Source organism: Ursus arctos, unplaced genomic scaffold (genome assembly GCF_023065955.2).
Source record: "Ursus arctos isolate Adak ecotype North America unplaced genomic scaffold, UrsArc2.0 scaffold_3, whole genome shotgun sequence".
NCBI classification, from domain to species: Eukaryota; Metazoa; Chordata; class Mammalia; order Carnivora; family Ursidae; genus Ursus; species Ursus arctos.
This window is the reverse complement of record NW_026622985.1, coordinates 23,300,938-23,309,520: the sequence shown is the minus strand read 5'-3', so window position 1 is coordinate 23,309,520 and position 8,583 is coordinate 23,300,938. Positions and strand designations below refer to the sequence as shown.

The 8,583-nt window shown below is 37.0% G+C and overlaps 1 pseudogene; it reads right to left on the bottom strand.

Annotated features, from left to right (window-relative positions):
* Positions 1 to 7,636: 7,636 nt before the first annotated feature.
* Positions 7,637 to 8,242, bottom strand: LOC113266212 (thioredoxin-related transmembrane protein 1-like; annotated as a pseudogene).
* Positions 8,243 to 8,583: the final 341 nt, after the last annotated feature.

Genomic DNA, 8,583 nt, shown 5'->3' with positions numbered 1-8,583 from the left:
AAAAAAATATTTATAGACAGAGAACAGCAAAGGGAGTGCTTAATGTGTTCTGAGATGATTAGCGCTTGTTTTTCTTTAATTCATCAGGAGAAATCATAAAAATATTTTTTCAGGCTTTCTTGAAATACTGTCATTTAGGAAAAAAAGCATAGCTTTGTGAAGCCTTCTCCTGCGCCCCCAGATTAGTTTATCCTTCCTTGCTTTTCTTGTTCATACTATAACATTCACCCTGTTTATTACATTTAACCTCTTATTTTCATCTCTTGACAGCTCTTTTATTCCTAGTGTCTAGGGCATTGTTGACCATATGATAAGTGCTTAGTAAACATGTGGGGCCCTCCCTTTTTAATAGTTTATAGTGAATCCTTTAAGATTCTAATCTAATGAATAGGGAATCAGTAATACTACGTACTGTAATATAGATTTCAGAACATGAACAGTTGTTGGTTTGAAAGTCCATAGACTTTCCATTACGGTAATTAGAGCACTCACTAAAACTTACCATCAACAAACAATTAAAAATCTATCATGTACTTCCGTATAAGAAATGAATAAGACCATTGCAGTTCTCCAAGAGAAGCAAAGCTAAATATAGAATATTTGTTAATAAAAGATGATGCTTAAACAGCTGTCAGATGATTTATATTACAAGGGCAACAAGAGAACCTGATTAAAAGATCTGCTTTGTGGGAGATCAGTAGAAGAAGGAAGAAAAGAATGAAGGGGGGGTAAACAGAAAGGGGAATGAACCACGAGGGACTACGGACTCTGGGAAGCAAACTGAGGGCTTCAGAGGGGAGGGAAATGGGGGATTGGGATAGGCCAGTGATGGGTATTAGGCAGGGCATGTATTGCATGGAGCAGTGGGTGTTATACGCAAACAATGAATCATGGAACACTACATCAAAAACTAAAAATAAATAAATAAATAAACAAAAAGTTTAACAGAGTCTTAAAAAAAAAAAAAAGATCTGCTTTTCTCTATCAGTGTCCTGTTCACCATGTGAGTCCTATTGATTCAGTGGCTTATCTGATTCCCACAACAGTACTAATTTGGTAGGCATTATTATGTGAATTTTATAGATGGAAAAATGAGCTCTGAGGTTCCACAGCTCACAAGTTGGTGGACTAGAGTTGAAAACCACACTTACTTTTGCCCTATACCTTCCAGGGAGTAGGAGTTGAGAGAATGAAGACGTCACAGTAGTAATCGGGGAAGGTTTCACACTCCAGAGTGTCTTGGAATGGACTGTGCAGTGCTGAATCCATAGAATGAATGAGGAGGAAGAAGGACATTGCTGTAGGTTTATAGGTGGCAAACATAATAAATACACGAAAGAGAATCCACTGGTCGATTCTGAGAGTGGAAGTTATGAAAAGCAGAGAAAAAGTTAGATGTATGCACTAGCGAATGGAGTAATTAATGAGACAAATGTGACCTGCTCTTTGTTTTTGAGAAGGATATATTTCAGAAGGGAGAAATGACAGGCAAACATTTACTTTGATTGATGGATGAATGCCTCGGCTGCTTCTCTAAGGAAATCCAAATGAGAAGATACCATTAGGAATCAATAAGGTTAAAGTGGAGGAAGAAAATGAGCACTTATGTGTTGTCAATAGCTCAGTGGGCACACTGAGAACTCAGTTTTTGTTACACATATGTGTCAAAACATAGAAGGCCCTTGATATTTACATTTGGGTTAAATAATGATTGAATGGATTGGAATATTGCCAACTTTGTGCTTTAGGTTTTGGTAGAAGAAGTAATAATGATAATAATGACCATAGAGTTAATATTAATAGGATTTTTCTAATTGCCAGGCATTGTTACATACATGCACTATCTTGTTTAATTCTCGTTTTCAAACGTGGGAACTACATACTCTTATTATTTACCTTTTTACAGAGGATGACACCAAGGCAGAATAATATGAAGAAATTTAACATTAGAGGGCGCCTGCTGCGGCTCAGTCGGTTAAGCATCTGCCTTTGGCTCAGGAAATCATCTCAGGGTCCTGGGATCGAGCCCCACATCTGGCTCCCTTTGAGTGGGGAGTTTGCTTCTCCCTCTGGCTCTCCCCCTGCTGGTGCCCTCTCTGTCTCAAATAAATAGCATCTTAAAGAAAGAAATTTAACATTATTAAGAGTTAGTAAGTAGAATATTCTAAACTATGATGCCCTATTACATTGTAATTAGTTATCCACAGGTGCCCGATGAGACCCAAGTGATTTTTAATGTTGGTGATAAGTTTTGGTAGGAAATATTAGAGTAATTTCTATGAATGGGAACTTCTTGCTTTGTCTTCCTTTTATTAGACATTTGTCTCTGCAGATAATATGATTCCATCACATCAGAATTTCTAATAACTTCCAGTTGTGCCAACAACAATTATAACATCTCAGAACATCACTTTTATCACAAGAAAAATCAATGATTGAGATTAGGTTAAAATACCACCCATGTGTAGAATTATTCACAATATGCGCAATTTAGTTGGGAAAATCTTTCTGACATATTTAGCAAATGTAGGGCTTAAGAATCCAAAAAATCTAGGGCAAGGAGCACACATTGTCAGGATACACTGACACAGCCAGAGCTAAAGAACAACGTGTTTTTAGTTGAAAAGCTCTTACAAATCAGAATACTCTGGGGTGAAAAGTGTGAGGACAGGTAAGAAAACCAGCATGGTCCCAAAAGCTGTTACATACAACCATTATACAGATTATAAAACCAAGACCCAGAAAGAAGTCAACACATTTGGTAATGCAGCCAGTTCTAATTCTCAATGTGGTACTTTTTCTATATCCATAAGTGACGTGGAGTTATGGTTATATAGTGTAGAAAAGCGAACACAACCCCCCCAAAATTATTCTTTTTGGCTGCCAGCATAAAATAAGTAAGAGCTTGAGTTCCTGGGATTCCAATTTATTGCCTGGCTGCTGTTCAATTGCACTAACTAGACCAGATTTTTCTGGTCAGTCTCATTTGGCTTTGCTCAGCTACACAGGGTCTTGGTGGAAAATGGGGCCAAAATGAAGCAAGAATATGCTTTTCCTTAATCCGCATTTTCTGCTTGGTGAAAACATGAAGAGCTTTACCCTCAGGGTCACAGTGACAACTTTCTCCAATTTTCTCAGCAGTAGCTGAGAATTTCTTTGTCAGTATCATTGTTTTTGGTTTTTAAACAGGTGTTGGGAGTAAGACAAACAACCACAGGTATAGGGGATAGAAAAATGATCCCAAAAAGTCATTAAAAAGCTCAAGTGTGTCCTGTGTTTTGCCTCTCTTTTGCAGAGAAGCCAGCATACTGTGGTCTGACCATTGATGGATGTACCCCTGACCTAACCCAACATCGTCTTACCCTCCTCCCAAGTGACCTTCCTTTCCCCATCTCCCCCCATCACTCTATCTCCTCTATCCCAGTGCTTTTCAAAATTTAATGTGCATATAAATCACCTCTGAACCTTGTTAAAAGCTAGATTTTCATTCAGTAGGTCTAGGATGGATCTGAAGATTCTGTATTTCTAACAAACTTCTAGAAAATGCCCATGCTGCTGGTCTGCAGGCCATATTTTGAGTGGTAAGGCTCTATCTTTTATAATTGTTGGTTTAAAGGGTGAAGGTAGAGTTTGGAGGGAGAAAACAATTTATTTCTTCTTTTCTTCCCATTCTTCACAGAGAAACCCGTGTTCCTTTTCTTTGCAAATAATTAGAAGCAACTATGATCACCTGGGATTTTTAAGAAGCACAGACAGTATTTCTTAAATTCTGGTTATTCTAAAGAAATTTCTAAGGCTAAAGTGATTTCATCTAAAGCTGTGAAACAGTCGTGAAGCAGCCTTGCAGCCTTCCAGATTTCAGTTGGAAGAAAGGTGAGCAAACAGCATCCTGAGAGAGGCAACAAGTGGTGAGGATCTGTTTATTAACAGAGTTTAATCTGCTTGAGGAGGCAGAGAACAGAGAGGTCATGGAACTTGCTCTGGGAGTTAAGGAAATAGAGTTGTATAAGGATTTCACTTCAGGTAATTTAAGTTTATAGACAACCAAAACAAAGAATCAGTGACTGTGAAGAAGAAATCTTGGGAAAAAAGTGGTATCTAACTGTAAGTCACAGATATAACTGAATGTATGGAATATACATAGAAGGCTTCTGGGTAAAATAACTTTAAAATTAAAGTACAAAATTATATATTAATCTTTTCTAAGCTGGATGGGTTTTTTTTTTTAAGATTTTTATTTATTTATGAGAGACAGAGGCAGAGGGAGAAGCAGGTTCCCAGTGGAGCAAGGAGCCCAACATGGGACTCAATCCCATGGCCCTAGGATTAGGACCCGAGCTGAGGGCAGATGCTTAACCGACTGAGCCACCCAGGCACCCGAAGTTAGATGTTTTTATTGAACTGTAGAGTTGTCAATGGTCTACCTATATGTAGGTGCACACACACACACATTTACAAATGTTCTAATGCCTCATCATTTTAAATGGCTTCTTGAGAATGTTGTGATGTGACTGATTTATCACAGAGGATAGCTGGAAATGTTACGAAATGTTCTATAATGTTATGGGCCAGGCTACGATCTGGAGTCTATCTGATATTCTTCCTGATAATTTTGTTACACCAGCACATGCAGATGTCATTATTTTAGAATGATAAAGTATAGCTTTGAGATCTATTCTCTTCCATATTCTGCACCTCATTGGCCATCACAGGACACAAGTGGAAAAGTAGGCTCATGCTATTGCTTAGAAGTAGGATTATTGCTTTGCTGCCATCATTGAGCTATAGTCACAAATATATAGATTTGTGTATTTAACATCCGCTTCTCCAATAACAATTACACAGAGGTGCAGGCTTAGATCTTTCTTGAGATAAGGAACTAAAATATTTTCTTAACTAATGGATGGATAATGATGCTATCAATTTTGTCACTCCTGCAAATTCATCTTTGGACACTGTATTCAGATTACCTTCGACTGTGCATTTAAGTATCAGATACCACCTAAATGTCAGAGGGGGAAAAACTAGACTAGTCTTGACAGTCTGGAAGAGCAATGTTGTCAAAGGTCATCAACAAGTCTGACAAAACAGTCCTCATTAACAGTGTCTGTCAGCACCTCCATTTGGAAGTAATTTGGATATTTGCAGTGACCCCATCACTTCTGATTGGCTGGGCAGTGACCTTGACCAGGGTGAAACCTGTTCAGTGTAGCTCATACAATGCACTGTAGGTGGAATCCAGGATGACAGATGGCAATGGGGTCAGCGAAGAGGAACTTGTCCATCACTGCTATTGAACACGAAGCCACTCAACAGCATAGTTCAACTGGCCCAGGAGCTGTGGTTTGCATATGCCACAGGAGAATTGTTCAAGTTCCTTTATTTTTAAAGAAATGCTATAGTCTCATAATCTCAGAGTTCATGAGACTGATGAATAAGTGGGGGGGAAAAAAGCATAGCTGTTGGAGTTTAGCAATGAACTAGACATTTCAAAACTTGTCTTTGACTCAGTATTGACTGAAAATTCATGCTGGCTATATCTTTATTGTGAATAAATTCCTGATCAAAAACTACTTCCTGAAATATTTTCCTTCATTCTTACTAACAAACTGGGTTAGTAAGAGTAATTACTTTGCTCTTCTTCTGGGCACATCTCTTCCTTTTGCCTCCCTCACATATCACAAAATCAATGTGAAATATAAGTATAATAGAATATATTAAACTCTCTAAGTCCTAGAATATAAAAGCAATTATAACATATTCTTGAAATAATTAACTTTTGATAGAACAATCTGGATCTGTTTTTTGTAGTTAAAGTAGAGCTTCTTTTTAACATAAAAAATTAGGAATTGATCAGATATTGAATGTCATATAGCACAGCATTTTGATTCTGTCTTCTGAGTCTGTCGTTCAAAAAACACAAGGCACATTGATAGGCTAGGGACCTAATGGAAACACACATCTGCCAACTAGGGTAAAATGATGAATCAACAAGAAAATACATATAACTTTCATTTACTTGTGGAATTTTTAACAATCTAGAAAAACTTTAGAACTTAAGACCTTTCTTCCCCATTGGATGCACAGGAATTTCTTCCAAATCTTCATTGTTGATTTCTTCCTTGTAATGTTTTTGGACCAAATAGCCAATCAGTCCCAACCAGAATGAGTAAAAAATGACAAATTAATTTATTTCATAGAAAAATAAATTATTGAAACTAGAAGGAAATAGACAGATGATGTAATTAAATTGATTTCCTGCCTTGTGGATTACTCAGTGTCCACATCTAGCATTTATTTGTTTGGTTGTTTGAGATATAATAGACATACAACACTATATTAGGGCCAGCTGTACGATGTAGTGATTTGATATTTGTGTATATTGTGAATGAGCACAACGATAAGTTCAGTTTTCCCCTGCTACCATATAAAGTTATATATTAAGCAATATAATATTATTGACCATAGTCACCATATTGTGCATTATATCCTCATGATTATTTATTTCATGGCTAGAAGTTTGTACCTCTTGACCATTTTCTCCAATTTCCTTTCCCCCACTCTCCCTTCCCTCTGGCAACCACCAATTTGTTCCCCACATCTGTTTTGTTTTGTTTGTTCATTTGTTTTATTTTTCAGATTCCACATGTAAGTGAAATCATATGGTACTTGCCTTTGTCTGACTTATTTCATGGTCCATCTGTGTTGTCACAACTGGCAAATTTCATTCTTTTTTATAGTTGAGTCGTATTCCATTGTATATATACCACATTTTTTCATCCAGTCATACATTGATGGACACTTAAGTTGTTTCCATATCTTTGCTATTATGAATGATGATATGTTGAACATAGAGGTGTATGTATCTTTTCAAATTGGTATTTTTATTTTCTTTGGATAAATACCCAGAAAAAAAATTGCTGGATCATATGAATGTTCCATTTTTAGTTTTTAAAGGAGCCTTCACACTGTTTTCCACAGTGGCTTTACCTTCCCAAATTTACATTCCCAAAACAGTGCACAAGTGTTCCCTTTTCTCCACATTCTGTCCAACACTTCTATTTCTGTGCTTTTTTATAACAGCCAATTTTTGTTATTCAGCTATATGAGTTTTTATTTATGTTAGCTACTAACCCCTTATTGGACATATGATTTGGTATATCTTCTCCCATTCAGTAGGTCGTCTTTATTTTGTTGATTTTTTTCACTGTGCAGAAGCTTTTTAGTTTGATGTAATCTCATTTGCTAACTTTTGCTTTTGTAGCCACTATGTTTAGAGTCAGATCCAAAACCACACCTCCAAAAGCAATGTCAAGTTGCTTACCGCCTATGTTTTCTTCCAGGAATTTTATGGTTTCAGATATTACGTTCAAGTTTTCAACATATTTTGAGTTAATTTTTGTATATGGTGTAAGATAGTAATCCAGTTTCATTCTTTTACATGTAGCTATCCAGTGTTTCCAACACATTTTATTGAAGAGACTTCCCCTTGTATATTCTTGCCTCCTTTGTTATAAGCTAATTGATCATATACATGTGGGTCTATTTCTGGGCTCTCTATTGTGTTCCATTGATCTATGTGTCTGTTTTTATGCCAATGACATGCTGTTTTGATTAGTATAGCTTTTTAATATAGTCAATCTGCTACAAATTTCATACAGATTCCCAATGATAGTCCTGAAAGCAGAGTTGCTAAAGCAAAAACTATATATTATTCTCAAACTGGTAGTCCAAGGTGTTCAATAAAATAGTTATGGCAAGTCCTGATCCACATAGATAGTCGAAAGAGTGCTGACATACAGAACACAACCTGGACCAAACCACGATGAAATGGGTTCAATACTCTTACACTCTTGCTCATTTATAAAGTTTATGAAGTCCTTCTTATTCTGTGAGCCCTGATAGCACCTAAATTCACCATCTTTACAATGATAAATAGTAGGAAGAGCAATTGTGATAAATCATCCACTCAGTCCTGGCTGCTCTGTGACATCTACTTTTGCAACATTAACCTCAAGATTTTCTCCCCATTCAGTAAAACTTTCCCATTCTGGTTGAAGATTCTGACAAGTAGGTTACCATGGGGCATAAAATTCTATCAACCGCTCTCATTCCAGCAACTCTTTTGGGTTCTTGACATGATGATGGGCACATCACTCTGCTGCCCATCAGTCCAGGGAGCCCCACAAAGCAATAGGAGCAGCACTGTCATGGGAATCATGAGACTCCTGGAGGACATCATGTCTGGTGCTCGCCCACCCCACAGCCCAGTTTTTACTTATAGTTGATTTCTAACTGTATACCATGTGGTCAGAAAAGATGCTTGAAATAATTTTGCTCTTCTTAATAAATTTATGAAAACTTGTTTTGTGGCTTAACATATGATCTATCCTGGAGAATGTGCTGCGTGCACTTGGGAAGAATGTGTACTGGGTTGCTTTTGGATGGAACATTCTTTATATATCTGTTAAGTCTATCTGGTCTAACACGTTGTTTAAGGTCAATGTTTCCTTATTGATTTTCTGTCTGGATGATCTATCTATTAGTGCAAGTGGAGTATGAAAGTCCCCTATTATTATTGTA